Consider the following 18533-nt stretch of genomic DNA (forward strand, 5'->3'; position numbering starts at 1 on the left):
CTCAATTGTTATGCCACAAGCAAAAATGCAATTCCCGTCTTGGAATTTGTAAACAGCCTTTTAATTCCAGCGAGCTGGCAGGGGGGGGAAAAAAATGCGTTAGCATTAGAGGAATGTTGTGTTGTGTTCTTTTCTTTTTTTTTTTTTTTTTTTATAATCACATCTAAAAATAACATTTATATAACCACCTACCCTGACATTTCACATCAGGAAGTGTCCAGAACCGCCTCGCTCAGCTGTATTAAAATGTGCAAACACCGCGGGCTTTTAGCAGATTTTGGTTTCCTGAAAAAGGGTTGCAGAGCTCCCAGCTTTGGAGGCAAGAGGGAAGTTGGAGTGGTTTCTGCTCTGGTGAAAATAAATCATGTACGGTGTGTTCCTCAGCAGGCCAGTGATAGCCAGTGCCTGGATAACTCAGTCACGGAATCATGGGATGGTTTGGGTTGGAAGGGACCTTGGCTAAAAGGTTTTGCCTGTTAGCATCTAAAGATTGCCCGGAGAAACTGTGGCTGTCCCTGGATCCCTGGAAGCGTCCAAGGCCAGGCTGGAGCAGCCTGAGACAGTAAAAGTGTCACAGAAGAAAGAAGAGGTGGAATGGGATGATCTCTCTGGGTGTGCACAGGTGAAAAAAAAAAAATGGATTTGTGGATCCGTGAGGAAGACTTTGGAGCAGGCGGTGAATGATGAGCAGATTCCATTCCAGCTCTGTAGGACAGTGCAGCCGCTTTTTTCACTTCTTGTTCCAGCCCCAGTTCTTCTGCTCCAGCTAAGAAAGTGCAGGACGTTCTCTGGAACATCTCTGAGATGCAGGAAAGCTGGAATGGGAATTCGGTGGTGTTCGACAAACACCCAGTTCCCATAAAAGAATTTGTAAAAGCTTCCCTTTGTAAAATGAGGGTTTGAAGTGTAAGAACAGGTTTGATTTGAATATTAGGAAGGAATTCCTGGCTGGGAGGGTGGGGAGAGCCTGGCACAGAGAAGCTGTGGCTGCCCCTGGATCCCTGGAAGTGTCCAAGGCCACGTTGGAATAACCTGGGCTAGTGGAAGGTGTCCCTGCCCATGGCAGGGGTGGCACTGGATGAGCTTTAAGGCCCCTTGTGGGAAATTAAGGCACAGAAAATTCCCAAAACCTCGTGCATGCAGGCCCAGACACAGAAATGAACACAGAGTTTGGTCTGAGACCTTGGAAAAGGCTTCCAAATTTAGAGACCTGAAACCAGAATGTGGATTTATAGTTTAAGCAGAAACCCGTCAAGCTAGGTAGTGGAGAGTTTTAAAGTTCAGATGGAGGAGCAGTTACAAAGGTCGTTAAGAAGTTTTAAGGTGTGCTCCTGTAAGTTTGTGCACCACCGCATGATCGGTTGAGAAGGCCCACACTGGGGCAAAAACGTGGAAAACGAAACAATCAGTAATTGGTTTAATGACAAAACCCAATCTTTGTGGCAGCAGTTTACTGGCTAGAGATCTTGTGACCACCACTGGCCGCTGATTTCTGGCTTATGCAGTGGAGACGTTCTCACTCCTTCGTGAGACTGTAGAAGATAAGAGCAATAAATCATGATTTAAAACATCTTTCAGTGGTCTCGTGTCTCTTCAATCCCAATAGCCCCTTCCGACCTAACGCATCCCACGATTCTGAGATTTATCCAAGGATAAGGAGCAGCACAAGGCAATGTGCAACCTCCTGGTGAAACGCTGCTGCCTCCAAGGAGCATTTCCGAGCTCTGCCCATCCTCTGCTGACTCCCTACAAATCATTTGTTGCCGAGATTGATATTGCAGTTATGTAAACATCCATTATTTATCTGCTCTGGCCCTTTGAACCGGATGAGCGCTCCTGGATTTCCATTATTCCACATCTAAATTAAGCACGGAGCATAAAATCAGTCACCATTTATGCAATATGAAAAGGGAAAAAAAAAAAAAAAAGGATGTAAAAATAACTCTCGTGGTGTTGAGATTTCATGCCCTGTTCCCTGGGTAGGAGCTATTCAGGCATCCTGCTTTTTTTCCTGCAGCCTGTGAAATATTGATGGGTTTTGGGTTTTTTTTAAAGGAAGAAAACTCTGTGAAAATTATCAGTCTCCCCCAGAGAAAGCTGTTCCCTGATCCAGCCATTGACTCCCTCACCACGGGGAGCACGGCAAAATCCCATCCATGGGCAGCTCCCCATCCTCTGGCCAATCCATGCCCTGCATCCCACGGCAGGTTGGGGCTGGGATCTCCTCCAGGGCACAGCCAGGAGCCTCTGACACTTTTCTGGGAATGTTTGCACCGAGCTGACATCAGAATGCCACAGGGCAGCAGGGGAGTGTGACATGGGGAGCCCCAGGGGGGCTCCAGGAAAGGATGGAGGTGGCTCATCCCTGCTGGATTTTAACGGGAATTAGCACTTCTCCAAACCCAAATGGGCCCTGCCACCCCCATGGAGGGAATGGAGCTGGGTGGGGAGTGGGATTCAACTCCAGGCACTTCATGGAATCCCAGAATGGTTTGGGTTGGAAGAGACCTTAAAGTTCATCTCATTCCAGCTCTTTCCCATGGGCAGGGACACCTCCCGCTATCCCAGGCTGCTCCAACCTGGCCTTGGACACTGCCAGGGATCCAGGGGCAGCCACAGCAAATCTGGGAATTCCAGCCCAGGCAGGAATTCCCGATTCCCAATGTCCCACGCAGCCCTGCCCTGTGGCAGTGGGAAGCCATTCCCTGTGTCCTGTCCCTGCAGCCCTTGTCCCCAGTCCCTCTGCAGCTCTCCTGGAGCCCCTCCAGGCCCTGCCAGGGGCTCGGAGCTCTGCCTGGAGCCTTCCCTTCTCCAGGGGAACATTCCCAGCTCTCCTGGAGCCTTCCCTTCTCCAGGGGAACATTCCCAGCTCTCCCGGAGCCTTCCCTTCTCCAGGGGAACATTCCCAGCTCTCCTGGAGCCTTCCCTTCTCCAGGGGAACATTCCCAGCTCTCCTGGAGCCTTCCCTTCTCCAGGTATCATCCACAATTCCATGTGCTGCTCTGGTCCAGCATCAGGATTTGGGAGACACCACGGGAAGACAGTGAGATCTTTGGAACGATTCTTTCACTGCACTGGATTTTCAGCACTTTGAGGATCCGTCCCTTCAGTCAATGCTGTGTGATCAGCAGAATTAAGGAAGAGACCACTGAGAAGCCCAAATTAACAGCAGCATAGAAATAATTGTGCACAAAGGGCTTCTCTTCGGCATCAAACCCTCTGCTGAGCGATCAGATCCTCAGTGAGATGTTGGTTTTTTTGGTTTTTTTGGTTTTTTTTTTTTAATTGGTGATGTTCCTCAAGCTTCAGCAGCTGCTTCACAGCCTGCTTCGAGCCTGGATCCCACCAGCAGCCATCTGTCAGTCTCCTCACACCCTCCTAAGTGAAGGAACAGCCACTCCCGTGGGAATATCCCGGCGATATCCTGCAATATCCCAGCTCAGTCCACTCCAGCTAATAATAACTGGCCTTGCTTCCCCTCCAGCGAGCGTGGCTGGAAGGTGGAACCTCTCCAAGCTTTAAATAACCTCCTGGATTCCCCACTCCGGACCTGCGCTCCAGCTGGGAGCAGCTTTCCTGTTTGTTTGTTTGTTCCTTTTTCCTGGCCATGATTGCAGAGGGGAAGGGATCCGGCTCCCACCTCCCCGAAGACCTCGGGCTTGCAGAGCAATTACCCAGCACCGCAGGCTCTGGTGGAGAATTAAAGGTCGGGGCACTTTTGCTGGGGGTTTTTATTCTGGGCTCGCGCGAGGTCACGGCTGATGATAAGCACATGTTCAAATCCACGTTTCCAAAGAAGGTCTCGGTCCCGAAAAGGGCTGTGAAAATCCAAGGGGAGCGTTTTTAACCCTCTCTTTTCTCCTGATTTTATGGAGGGAAAGGCCTTTGGAGCCGAATTCCGATGAGACAGAGGGAGGGGGGTGGTGGGACCTCTTCAGCAGGGGTTGTGCTTTTGGGTTTTGAACAAAAACTCCCCCGAGCCGCCTCTCCCCTGGAGGTGTTGGCTCCTTTGGCGATTCAGTGTGATCCTCAGCTGTTTCTGAAATGCAGCTCTGCCCTTGCCTTGGGCTGGAATCGCAGAGGCTGGAGCCTCCAGCTGGAGAGATGGTTTGGAGGAAAACTCCAGCCACCGATTATCCCAGGGGCATTCCCTGCCTGACCATCCTGGGACATTCCCTGCCTGGAGCAGGATCCCACCCGTCCTCATCCCACCACGCCCGAGGTCAGCCGAGGTTTTGCCACCCCGGGGCTGCAATTCCTGGCTCCGTGGAGCTGGGAATGAGCTGCAGGAGAAGGGCTGGCAGGGGGCTGGGGCAGCTCCTGCCTCTGCTGACCCTGGAATGCTGCACTTGCAGCGCTGATGGATGGCCCTGCCTGACGGAGCCCCGGCCCGAGCTCAGCCAGATGTAGAGATTAATTTATTGCACCTGTCCAAACAGAAAATATTCCTATTTTCTTGGGTTCCAGCTTGATGGAGAGTGCCACGCTCAGGTGACCTTGGCCCAGCCTGGTGGGTCTGTCCCCCCTCGGGGTGAGGGGACAGCAAAGCAGAAAATCCAGGTCCTTGGAGCAGGAGGCCGAGCTGGGATGTGCAGGGGGGTAAAAAAAAAACCCAAAACAACCCCAAGCTCTGCTTCGGGCTGCATGAGGAGCAGCAGCAGCAGAACAGTTTGTGTTTTAATTAATAAGGCGATAATTTGGCGTGGAGCACCGTAATGCGGCTGATTGCACACTGCAGCAGGGAAAGCTTCCAGCAGCACAGCCCAGGGCAGGAGGGATCCGCAGCCACCAGCAAGTGCTGGGCCAAAGCTGAGACTTCAAATTCCCAGCGAGTTCAGAGGGATTTTTGCCCGATTAAAGCTCGAGCCGCAGTCCAGGAATTTCTGCCTCTGCCGCAATCCAGCCAGGCTTCGCGCAGGAGCTTGGGAGCAATCTGTTCCCCTTGATGGAGGCTTTTCTTGGAGAGAATTCAAGTTTATTCCATTAGAAAGGGGTTTAGTCTTCCCTTTTTGTGGTGGTGGGAAAGAAAAACCACGGGGTTGTTCCCTGAGCTGGGACAGCTCAGATCTCGCCCGGTTTTAACCTTCTCTCCTGAAGGGAAAAGTTGCTAAAGGACTTTAGACTTGAGAAAGGAACTTCAGAAATTGTTGTTCCTCATAATGAGGGCCAAAGGATCTCGGGGAAGTGAAATAGGATCATAATTAGGTGGGCACCTTCCTTTTGCCGGGTCAAGAAATTGGATCATTCAGCTGGGATTTCAAAGGGAAGAGCAATTGGAGGAAGATGAACTTCTGACCCTGTAATTACAAATCAGAGCTCGGCAGAAGGTGGGTGGCATCCTGCCCGAAATGACACGACAGAAGTAAGAATGAAAAGGGCTACAAGCCACTGAACGTGGTCTGAAATAGCTCAGTCTGGAGGAATTAAAAAAAACAAAACAAGACAAAACAAAACAAAACAAAACAAAACAAAACAAAACAAAACAAAACAAAACAAGGAAGAATTTCATTTGGGGAGGTTGGGAGAATCGTAAGGAAAAAGTGAAAACCACCCGCCAATAGAAGGGAAAAAGAACCTTGGTGATGGCCGAGGGGATTTTTCCTGGGATGCTGCAGGCAGTGCCACATCCACACGGTTTTTGGGGCACTTTCAGGGATGGAGACTCCCTGTGCCAAAGCCCAGGCATCCTTTCAGCAAAGAAATTCTTCCTGACTTCAAGGAGAACGTGGGAACGAGAAGAAAATTACAACAGACGTGATGTCCTCACCTTGTCTGCTTTGCTGGGCGCTGGGGACGGGGCTGGTTCCTTTGGGTGGATTTTGGGGCTGCAGACACCTCCAAGCTCCCCTCACCCCGGGGGACATCCCACCCTGTCCCACCAGCTGCTTTTCCAGCAGGAAAACCAAAAGCTGGAAGGAAAAAAAAACCCGTCTCAGCCCCCAAAAGTGAAAGCCCTGCCTTTGTCACCAGCTCTCCTTGCACAAAGCTCACTTTATTTTCTTCCTCAGCATTCAGGTCTCTGTCTAAAGAAAACACAGAAAACATTCAGAGACTCTTATTCCCCCCGTCCCCCCCGCTTTGTTTATCAGCAAGATTAAGATTCCTGGCTGTGGAAGAAAGGAATATCTGCATTTATTTGTTTCGGGGGCATGTGGAGTGCATTTGTTTCCTAGGATGCAAATTCATTGTTCCTGCTCTGAATGAAAGCCCCGGTGCCAAGAGCTGCCGTCGGGTTGGGATCTCTTGGCATCGTTTTTTGCTGCGACTCCGTGCTCGGAGCAGGGATTCGAGTCCTCCCAATGATCTGCCGCTGGAAAAGCTTTCCCAGTTTAATTCCTCAGCTTTCTTTCGTGCGATTTCCCCTTTCCTAAAGTCCCGCCGTGCCTCAGGGTGGGATTTGGGGATGTGGTGTGCTGCACCAGCTGCCCGCACCACCAAAACAGCGAAACCGGGCGTTCCAATGCGATCGGCTGCGCTTCCTAATCCCGCTTTTCATTTATTTCTCTCCCTCGCGATTGTTTTAAATTGGGATTTACACACGCGCACATCCCAAAGTGCAGCTGCAGCTGCGAGCGCCACCAGGAAAAGCTGCTGAGCGGAGTGTGAAATTCCACGGGATGAACCAGCCCCCCGCCCCCGAGGTCCCTGTTTGTCCCCAGGGCGGGCAGGGACTGTCCCCAGCCCGGCTCAGGGGCTGCCACCTCCCGTTAGCTGCAGCAGGGGATGGCACAGTTGTGACACGGCTGTGCCTGACAAGCCATGTCACCTCGGGAGATAATGACTCGGAAATTCGTGCTAATAATTGTTTTGACTCTTTCCCCTGGAATGAGTGGGTTTGGTTTTGGGCTTTTTGTTGGGTTGTTGTTTTTTTTTTTTTTCTTTTTCCTCCAGCAGAATGTCTTGCACTTTGAAGTGATTTTATTAGGGAATTGTTGTTAATTTTTTTTTTTTCCGCACGGGGAAAATAGCTGTGCCAGCTGGAGGTTGGGAGTTGGGATTGACGTCCCTGCAGCCCCTTGGGATGGTTCTCCAGGGAAGATTTCACACAGATTCCAGCTCCTTGTAACCGAATCCTGCTGCCCCAGACACCGGCACCTTCCTCAGGACCACGACTCTGATGCCTTCACCACTGAGTAAAGGAATTTTATCATAAATATCCGTGGGAGGACCCATGTCCAGAGAGGAATAACGGAGCTGGGGAAGGGGCTGGAACACCAGGATCAGCTCAGGGAGCTGGGAAGGGGCTGGAGAATTCCAGAGGGAGCTGGGAAAGGGGCTGAGCCTGGAGAAAAGGAGGATCCAGAGGGATCTTTTCCCTCTCGGGAATTTCCCTGCCAGGAGGGGACAGCCGGGGGGGATTTGGGATCTGCTGCCAGGGAACAGGGACAGGAGGAGAGGGAACGGCCTCGGGCTGGCCCAGGGGAGCTCGGGGTGGATATTTGGGACAATATTTGGGACAATCCATCACCCAGGCCAGTGGTGGAGTCCCAAATATATTGAGCAAGAAATGCCCGTTCCTTTTGTAGTGAAAATTTTGGGATGTGTTTTGTGCAGTGCCCTCGGCCGGGGCCGAGCATTTGGGCCTGAGAACTTCCTTGTCCTCCTGCAGCTCTGCTCCTGCGGGATTTGGAGGATTTTCCAGCCATCCAAACCACCTCATGTGGGCAATCCTCATCCCAAAAATCAGCAAATCTGGGCTCACATCCCAGTTTGGCCAGGCTCTCCCAGCAGGACAGGATCTTTCCCCAGGCCTACGGAAAAGGCCCCTCCCTTACGGACTCATAGAATCCTTTAGGATGGAAAAGACCTTTAAGGTTGGTGTTCGGGAAAGGAAAGAAAATAAAAAACAACCAGGAAAAAGTTAGAATTACTTGGAAAAATGACAGCAAAATAAGGCCCGCGAGTTAAATGGTTTGGTTTCCTCCCTAGGCAAAATCCGGCAGGAATTTCTGGCCCTACTCTGCCTCACAGAGCTGCAGCAGCACCAAAGTGTCTGGAGGTTTCCCTTTTTTGGGAGACAACACTCCCGAGCTTCCTGGTCATGTTTTCTGGAAAAAAACCCCAATCCTCTCCTCCCCAGAAAAACCCAGTTTATATTAAAGAAATAAATCAATTTAGCAGCGTTGAAGCCCATTTCAATTTAACTTGTGAATTTAATCCTGTATAGACGTTTATATCATTAAATAGGGTGCAAAGCCTTTATTAAATAAACTTTGGCTCTTGCTGCAGGATTCTTTTAATCCGGGAAACCCAAACAATCCCTTCTGACATCATTCAACTTCTTCCCTCTTTCTTTCCCTTTTTCCTTGTCAAAATATTCATCCCAACTGGCACGTTCCCCCCGAGTATTTAGATTTTTTGCAGACATTTCTACAACCTATTTGCATTTTTGTGGAAAAACTCTCCCATCTGTTTATTTGCCTCTTGCAACTGGCTGGGATGACTGGAATTGGAGAGATCAGGGAAGAGCCGACGGTGCCGGGAAAGGGCCCGGAGTGGCTTTCCCTGGGCTCAGTCCTGGTGCTTTCCCCTCAGAGATATTTTCTGATCTACTTGGAGATCCTGCCCTCGCAAACAAATTATCCAAGACATCCATATTCCACAGTTTTCAGCTGGTAAAATTTGGAAAAATTCCCTGCAAAGCTCCGATCAAAACCCTCGCTGACAAAGGCGCTGTCGGGATCTGAGCTGCAGACGCAGCCCGAGGTGAACAGTACGTTTTTGCAGGAATGTTGCGAATATTTTCATCTCACACGGGCTGCTCTGACAAGCAGAAGAGACCGTTTTCCCTTTTAAATGGAATAATAAATACAATCAGAGAAGCAGGGCTGCAGGAGGATGGGTTTGGGTGGGAGATTGGGAAGGAATTCCTGGCTGGGCTGGAATTCCCAGATTTGCTGTGGCTGTCCCTGGATCCCTGGAAGTGTCCAAAACAAGGCTGGAGCACCCTGGGACAGTGGAAGGTGTCCCTGCCCATGGTATGGGATGAACTGGATGAGCTTTAGGATCCCTTCCCACCCAAACCAGTTTGGGATTCTCTGGTCCAGCATCCCAGTCCCTGCCTGCGACTAGTTCAGGCTCTGTGCCCATTGCTGGTTCCTTAAAAATAAATCCCATGAGGTTATTCCCACCTTTTTCTGTAATTTATTTAGTGCCAAGCTGGGGGAATTCAGCCCCTGGAGTGCAGCTGGCGTCGCTTTTGTACATAAATTCCAGACTATCTAAAATCCATGTGGATGTGGCACTCGGGGACACAGCTCAGTGGTGGCCTTGGCAGCGCTGGACCTGATAATCCTGGAGGTCTTTTCCAACCCAAACAATTCCCCAGTTTCAATTCCTTCCCTGGGCAGCTCCCTGGGCGAATGAAGCATTGCTGGAATTGTTGGATGCTGAGAGAGTTTCACAGCCAGCCCTTGGAATCGGCTGTTGGAGGGCAGATCGTGCTCAGAACAGGGAAATTCTACAGTAATTAATGCAACGATATCAAAAATAAATAGTGTGAGGTTTGTACACACAGCAGATGCTGAAAGTGGGGTCCCTCCCAATCCTGATTTTTCCCAGATTCAGGTTCCAGTGGGCTGGGCTGGGCTGGGCAAGCAGAGCCCCTGGGGAGCCCAAACTTCCTCCCCACTGCCCTGAGCCCTCAGGACAATTGTGAGTCAATGACCTTTTCCTGAAACCACTTTATACTCAGCCTTGACTTTTTTTTTTTTTTTTCTCCTCTGGCATTGTTCCTTCTTTCCCGGGGGAAATGTCCAAGCCCTTATTGCTCGTCAGGAGGTCACTGGGAACGATGTAATCACTCCACGGGGTCCCAGCACCGGCTGCAGGTGAGCACAGCACATCTGGAGCACTTTAACATCTGTATCTGCGTCCAGACCCCTCGCGGGGCAGAGAAAAACACCAAAAAAGCCACTTGGGAGAGCTAATCCAGGAAAAAAAAACGTGGTAAAACAAGGTTTTGACAAGGGCACGGACAAGAGGGACGGATTCACACTGACAGGACAGGGGTAGATTTGTGATCAGGAAGAAATTCCTGGCTGGGAGGGAGGGGGAGCCCTGGAACAGGGTGCCCAGAGAAGCTGTGGCTGCCCCAGTGTCCCTGGGAGTGTCCAAAGCCAGGCTGGAGCACCCTGGGATAGCGGAAGGTGTCCCTACCCATGGCAAGAGCGGAATGAGATGAGCTTTAGGGTCCATTCCACCCCAGACCAGTCTGGAATTCCACCATCTCTCTTCCCTGGGCTTTGCCGAGCTCCTTGGACAAACAGAATCGCTGTGCTGTGGTCCAGACCTCCAACCCTCCTTCCCTTCCACTTGTGACCATTGGCATGACGACAGCCAGCAGATAATAAAGAGCACAGCCCAAACCCTTGGAAAAGGCAGCGCCGCTCCCGCTGGGAATCCCTCAATCCACGGGTTCATCTCCAGGAGAGCCTGGCAGCTGTTTGGAAAAGAGAATCCAAAACTCATCCTATCAAACCAAATTGGCAGGGGAGGATCCGTTCTGGCTCAGCCCTCAACTTCACATGGACGTGGAGAAATCCACACACATCCCGTTTCGCGGCTTCGAGGAAATTTCTCCTGGCCCTCTCCGTGCGGGACATATGGAATCCATTTTCCCTCAACACCTGGCCACATATATTTGTTATGAAAGGTTCATGACTCCGCGGGCTGTGTGACCCATTCCCAGGGTGATTTGGAGTTAAATGCGTTTCCTGCTCTCCTAAATTCCGTATGAAGCGAACAAACCAATCCGTGGATCCCCAGTGTAATATCCTGAGCCTGCAAACACACGCAGGCAATAAAAAGTCAGGGAGGAGGGGAAAAAATCCTATCGCTGCCTCCCATTAGCGAGCAGCTGCGAGGGGAAGGGAAAGAGGGAAAGAAAAACCCTGGAAATCCAGGGAACAACAGGAATTTTGTCGTGCTCAAGCCCCAAAACCAGTTTCAAGGCCGAGTGGGGAGACTTCTGATCTCGGAGCTGATGTTCCATGTGGAAAAGGTGATTTTGGATCCTCGGGGAATGGGAATGATGCTCCATGCATTGGGGTGTTCAGGCATCGTTTCATTGCACTTGTGACAGATAAAGGAAGCTTCTAAAAAATACAAAGAGGGATTGTTTCCGTGGGCAGGTGGGGACTGGACAAGCGGAAAGGTTTTAAACTGAGTGAGGGGAGATTTAGATTAGAAATTGGGAATGAATTGTTCCCTGGGAGGCAGGGGAGACCCTGGCACAGGGGAGCTGTGGCTGCCTCATCCCTGGAAGAATCCAAGGCCAGGTTGGAGAAAACTGGGATAGTGGAAGGTGTTGGGGGTGGAACCAGATGAGTTTCAAGGTCCCTTCCAACCTAAACCAGTCTGGAATTCCACGATTCCATCATTCTCTGACTCTCCCAGCAGTGCCACAGGCTCAGAGGGTCGGGAAGGGCTGTTGGATGCTCCCGATAATTCCACCCCCATCCTGCATCCCCATGGCCCTGACCTTTCCAGGGAAGCCAAGTCAGCTCCTCTTAGGATCAGCAGCCGGCATTTATGGCCGCGGTCTCTACATCCCATAAATGCGGCAGCACCCTGCTTGTCATCCCAGCCCACCACCCCATTCCTGCTCTGCCCACCCTGATCCCACAGGACAAAAATCCGGCCCGATAACCAAAAAAAAAGGTCGCTTTAGGGAAGGAGGACAGAAGAGGGATCAACCCCACCTTTCCCTGGGGAGGATTTTCCCTCAAGGAATCGAAGAGAGAAGTTGTGCAACGACTCCGTGCTGATGCAGCAAGCACGAAATACCAAGCGAGTCCCTTCCAAGAGAGTCGAGTTGGATGTCATTATTTCCTGTTGGTAGACAGAAGGAGAGTGGGAAAAACTCCTGTTTCGGGAGCCAAGCGCCGCCGAGGAGAGCGATTAGCAGATGGCGTGGAAATTAGCTCATTATTATTAATTTGCCAGGCCTTTCCCAGTTCCTGAATTGCCCTTTGGAAGTCGCAAAAAAGCAGCGTGTGCATATGGACAAAAGGAGGCTGCTTTTGGCAGAGCGGCTAATTAAGAGCTGTGCCACCCACTCCCTGAATGGGAGCCCTTCCCACCTGCCCCATCCCCGGATTCGGGATGAGCGGCGCCGGGATAATGCTCAATAGGGAACCCCCACGCCTGGTGCGTATTAATGTGCTGATGTTTTGTGTGAAGGAGTTAATGCTGCAAAAGGCCTTTCTTTTTTTTTTTCTTTTTCTCTTTCTAAGGGGGTTTTGTGGAGGTGGTAAAAGCGACTGTTTGACAGCACTGAATATGTCTATTTATTGGGAAATTAATTTAGGGAAAAACATGCTTCGGCACACCAAAACCTCTCCTCTGTCCTCTCTCAAACTGGATTTTTTTGCCTAGATTGTTGCATATCCTTTTATTTCTTTCTAGGACATCACTGCCTCGTGGAGCTGAGAGAAGAATTTGGGCTGGTAGCCCAAAATTAGCTCAAAAAGAAAGGAGCTTGAAGTCTGAATTTATAGTGACTACACGGCCTCAAGTGAAGCCGAAGTGGGACTTTTCCCCCAGCTTCTTTCTATAAAAGCTGCTGCAAATAATAATAATAATAATAAATAATATATTATTATTAATAATAATGATGATGGCAGTGACAATGCTGATGATAATAAAAAAAATTTAAAAATAATAATCAAAATTATAATTAATCCCAGAATGGTTTGACTTGACAGGGACCTTAAAAATCACCCGGTTCAAACACCTTGCCATGGGCAGGGAAACCTTCCGCTATCTGATGTTGCTCCGTAACCCATCGTCACCAATACAATTTCCCACATGAATATAAATTCTTATTATAAATGACTCAACATAAATTATAAATTTGTAGATTTTAAAGGGACGTCTAAAGGTTGGTGAGGACCACACCAAACCTCCCTTTGGGTGCCTTTTTCCATCCCTCCCCGGGATCATCGTCATCATCATCATCATTTCCCACACAAACATTAAACACCGTTACTATAAATTATTCAATATAAATTATAAATTTGTAGATTTTAAAAGAGACATCTAAAGGTTGGATAGGACCGCACAAAACCATCCCTTTGGGTGCCTTTTTCCATCCTCCCCAGGAGCTTTAAGCACTAAGACAGCCCCACTTGGGAAAGAAGCCCCACCCAGGCCAATTAAAGGCAGCACGGAGGAGATCCCGCCCTTCCCAGCGGCAGGGAGACGGGAATTGTCATCCTCATCCTCATCCTCATCGTCATCCAGAGTGGCAGCGCTGCGAGCCAGGGGAAGGCTGGAAGTGACACGGCCGCGTGTCATCGCAGCGACAGCGCTAATTGCCCGCGTGGCGCGACTCCTAATTGATTTCCTCCTCATTAACGCCGCGGTGCCGCTGCGGGGCTGGAGCCGGGGTGAAGCGCCGCGGATCTGGGATACGGGGAGATGGGTGAGGGAAGGCTGAGCATGGAAAGCCCGGGGAAATGGGAGAGGGAAAGGTCATTGGGGAGCTCGTGTTGGTGCGGTGTCAGAGCCGAAGGTGATGGGTTGAGTCAGGGGAGTCACGGAAGGTTTGGGGTGGAAGAGACCTTAAAGCTCATCCCATTCCACCCCTGCCATGGGCAGGGACACCTTCCATCATCCCAGGCTGATCCAGCCTGGCCTTGGACACTTCCAGGGCTGGGGCAGCCACAGCAGATCTGCGAAGTCCATTCCAGGGCCTCCCCAGTGTCACAGCCAAGAATTCCATCCCGATATCAAGTTGAAACCTCCTCTCAGTTTCAAACCATTGCCCTCTGTCCTGCCTGTGTAAAAATTCCTTCTCCACCTCCTCCTGCTGCAAAAGCCAGGCAAGGAAATGTCAGGGAACCTGTGCTAGGGCCTCCCACCTTCACAGCCAGGAATTCCTTCCCAATATCCCATCTAATCCTGCCCTCCCTCCGTGGGAAGCCATCCCCCCTCATCCTGTCACTCCATCCCTTGTCCAAAATCCCTCTCCAGCTTTCAGTATCTTCTCTGTTTTCACTATTTTCCCACTCTTTTGTATCCTTGTCTGGAATTTTGAGGGAAAAGCCTCCGTGACGTTTCCCTGGGCGCGAGGGGCTGAGCGGTTCCATGTCATCCTCCAGACGGAAATCCTCGGAGCAGCTACAATGCGCTTTGTAATTAGAGTTAATTAACACTTCTGCAAATTGGTCTTTATTTAAGACCAGCTGCCGAGGCAAAAAAAAAAAAAAAAAAAAAAAGTCTATCAGCCCATAAAATATTAATTAGCACAAGTGTCTCGTCTGCTACCACTGGGCTGTGTGAGGACGGGATTTGGGCAAAGGGAGCTTTGTTTCCTTGGAGAAAGGGTTTGGGAGCAGGAATTTGAAATGGATAAATTGAGATTTCCTCCCTGAGCCCCCACACATGTCGCAGGCCCAGGGACAAAGTCTTGTCCCCTGAAACACAACCCAGCAGCCTGGAAATGCATTTGGAAGTGCGAGGGAGAGGATGTGGGGTGGAATAAAAATTCAGTTTCATTTGCGCATCAACTGTGGGAGAGCCCAGGGGTTTAATCATGGAATCATGGAATGGTTTGGGATGGAAGTGATCTTAAAGATCTAAATTCCAACCTCTGCCATGCCACTGTCCCAGGTTGCTCCGATCCCCATCCAAGCTGGCCTTGGACACTTCCAGGGATGTGATGAGGCGAAAAACTCTTCCAAATCAATCTCCCCTTTCCCTCCATCACCACCTTCCTCTGGGATTTTCCCTACTTCCTTCTGTCTGATGTTTTTTCTGTTTAAACCCACCCGAGAACTTCATGACAAATACCCTTTAAAACAAGGATATTTTTTTTCCCCCCCAAACTTTCCTGTTTGTGGGATTTTGTGCCGAGGCCACAGCGGGGCCGATTCCTGCGCGGCTCCGCTCTGCTCTGACTGAATTAGGTCAGGGGCTTCTCCAGGCTATAACCATCTTCAAATTATGTGACAGAAACAAAGAGGAAATATTTAAAGTTAAGGCTCGGCAAGTGCTTTTGTTCAGCATGGAGATGGGATCACTCGGAGTTTATATCTGCTCGCTAAAAATTCCTGTAAGGAGCTTGGCGAGGTTTAAGAAAATCAGGAAAAAATGTCCTTTTTCTCCCTTTCTGTGGAATCTGCATTGGTGCTCACGGTCAGAAAAACCAGCCTGGGGTTTGCAGGGGGAAAAGAAAAAAAAAACAAAAACAACAGAACAACTCCAGAAACAAATAGCTGCAGGGAAGGCAAACTGAAATGTAAAAATATCCCAATTTCGATGGAATTTTTCAAACCGGCTTTGCAGTGAGTTCCCTTGAAAATGTGTCGAGTCTGCACGGAGGCCATTAACCATTCCTGGTGGATCCAGTGGAGAGTTCCAGCAAGGAAACCATTTCTTTGCACAAAGAAAAAAAAAAAAAGAAATTAATTCCAGTTTAAAGCCTGGATGTCGCTTGTGTTGTAGTTTTTATTTTTTATTTTGTTTTCCAGCATGAACTGAGGAAAGGTTTTAGAGGCTTAAAATCGAGCCAAGCTGAAACAGATTCCAGACCAACACCAAGGTGGGGTTTGGGTTTGGTTTTTTTTATCTTTCCTGATAGTTTGACAAAGAAGGAGCCATTTTCTTTCATTTTGCCCTCAATAAATTGCGGTGAAATATGAAATAAATAGGAAAATAAATGAGAAATGTTAAATACGAAAGGTGAGACGTGAGAGGAGCTGTTGTTTGCAGTGGTGTCACCGCATGGGTCAGCCCATGCTGGGCTCTGTTTTCCAGCAGGAGATGCTCACCCTTGACCTCCGTGTCCCCTGCTCCCAATTTTCCATCCCGTTACAAATCCATTTTTCCACGGAATATTTGGTTTCAGCAGCTCACAGTGCTTCTCAGTGGGAGACAGGGCTGGAGACACCTCCAGGCCCCTGAGGAGAGTGGGATGCACTCATGGTCAATCCAGAATCTTGGAATCACCCACCTTGAGGGTGATCCCTCATCACCTGGAGGAAGGAAACGGAGCACAAGGAGTTTGGGGTGTGCACTGATATATTCCTGCTAAAATCCTATGGATTTCAGGAAAAGGCTCTTCCCCCAGAGCGTGCTGGGCACTGAATTCCATCAGGGAATGGTGACATTCCCAAGGCTGCCAGAGCTCCGGGAGCTTTGGGACAATGCTCCCAGATATGCACAGGGTGGGATTGTTGAGTTTGTCCTGGGCTGGGCCAGGAGTTGCATCCACGATCCTCCCGTTCCCTTCCCTTGGGAATGCGTGTGGAAGTGCTCAGCAGGGAAAAAGTGGTGTCTCCTGGAAAATGGGAACCCTCCTGTGATCCACAGAGGGTGCAGCGGCTTCAACGTTGCACGGAGCACCTCCGGGAGCGTCTGGAGGAGCCTGATCCCAGCAGGAAAAGCTCCAGGTGCTGCCAGGACACGGCTCTGCCATCCCTGGGCACAGAGAACTCCCCGTGAGCGCGCCCGGGGCTGGTGCTCACCTGGGCAGGTGACAGGATGGGAGGTGACAGCGCGGAGGGTCGTGCCGGGTGAGACATTCCCGGCGAGGTGTGGGAGCACCGCTCGCCTTTCTGCCGGCCCCAGCACGATGTCACAACAGCTCCCGCAGGAATTAATGCGATGGGAAAAGTGCGCTGCAGACGCGGGGAGAGCACCGGGCAAACTGGGAGCTCCGAGATCCGCGTTTTCCGAGGGTGAAATCCAAGCCTGAGCCCTGTGGAGAAAGATCCCGCTCCCCTTTGTGTGGCTCTATAATCCCAAGGGAATAAAGAGGCTCCTGAAGATTTAAAGAGGCTTTGGCTCAGCCTTTGAATGCCTTTTCATTTTCCCCTATTCACGGATCAAATAGAGCTCCCTGCTCGGAATAATTCCAGCGTTTTACCTGCTGAAAACATGGCCTGGAAACCTCGGAGTGCTTTATTCCTCCTGATGGCAAATAAAGCATAAACATTAAGTTTGCGAAAAACAGGGGAAAATAAGAGTCATTTTTTTTTCCCCTCTTGAATATAATTTAGAAAGGGGAAGCATTAACTCATAAATCATAGGCACAAATTCAGCGAGGATTGAAACACTACACTCAGCAGCAGGCAAATTACAGCCACACCACTCCATCACCCAGAGCTCCTTCCAAGGGCATTATTGGAAATATGTTCCTAATATGGAGAGTCAAGGGGGGGGAAATACTTAATACAAAATAAAAAGCACTAAAACCGTGAGGAAGGAGAGTCCCAGCACCCCCAGCCAAGGCAGGGCTGGATTCAGCTCAGCCCATCCTTCGTGGACTCCCCACCTTGCCAGGGAAGGATTTATCCCAATGTCCCATCCAGCCCTGCCCTGTGGCAGTGGGAAGCCATTCCCTGTGTCCTGTCCCTCCAGCCCTTGCCCCCAGTCCCTCTGCAGCTCTCCTGGAGCCCCTCCAGGCCCTGCCAGGGGCTCGGAGCTCTCCCTGGAGCCTTCCCTTCTCCATGGGAACATTCCCAGCTCTCCCAGCCTGGCTCCAGAGGGGCTCCAGCCTTGGAGCAGCTCCAGGAGCACCTCTGGACTCTCTCCAGCAGCTCCAGGTCCTTCCTGTGCTGGCCCCCAGGGCTGGAAGCTCATGATTGTACCTGGGATTATACCTGGGATTTTTCCCTCTGGTCCAGCAGTCCGTGAGATGCCCATCCAACCCTGGGTTTGAGGCGAAAAAAGATGAAAACACCAAAGTTCAGCCCCCCTAAAGCACCACTGGCACTCCCTGGACACTCAGACCTCATCCCACAGAACAGAGCAGCTCCAGCTCTGCTTTGGCTCAGGAAAAGAGTCTCAGAAATAAGGATTTAACAGCTGGTCTTTGTACTTGCTTCCTCTCCAGTTTAATATTTCCTTTTTAGCTCTCCTTTCCCAGCAAGGGTTTAAAGCTGGACTTGATCGTGCAGAGCATCTCTCAGATCTGCTTTATGCCCCAATCTCCAAATCTGTTTTCAAATACAGCTAATTGTGGCCATGAGGGGTTTTTCCCTTTAAACCTTGCTCTGTAACGAATCCAGGAGCTTCTCCTCAGCTGCAGAAACCCGGGCCAGATGTGGCTCCAAGAAGGTGAAAGGGAACATCAGGATGATTTCTGCCTCCTCAGCACCCAGCTGTGCCCAACCCCAGCACCCAGAGCTGGGGGTGGGCAAAACTTGGCAGGTTCAGGGAATGTTTTTACAGCCCAAAGGTTTGCAAATACCTCAGAGCTGGAGGTGTGAGACACCCGAGGTTTTGCCCAAAAAACGAGTGGAGCAAACTGAAGAAAACGCGATGCCTCTTCCCCATTTCGTTGGATTTTTTTTTGGTATTTTGTATTTTCTGTGGCATTTCAGGTCTCCAGGGCAGGGGTTCCACTTCCTGCTGCAGGGCTGAGGCTCTGCAGTGGGGAAGGAAGATATTTCAGGGTGTTTTGAGCCTCTGTTTGTGTTGCTAGGATGGATGGAATTGCTGGGTTGCGACACAGGGGGCTGGGCACCCCTCGCCCAGCCTGGAGCAGGGAAGGAGCTGCTGCCACACACGGCCCTGGCACAGAC

The sequence above is a fragment of the Chamaea fasciata genome, unplaced genomic scaffold (assembly GCF_029207755.1).
Source record: "Chamaea fasciata isolate MVZ Bird 193981 ecotype frontalis unplaced genomic scaffold, bChaFas1.0.hap1 SCAF_8, whole genome shotgun sequence".
Lineage (NCBI taxonomy): Eukaryota > Metazoa > Chordata > Aves > Passeriformes > Sylviidae > Chamaea > Chamaea fasciata.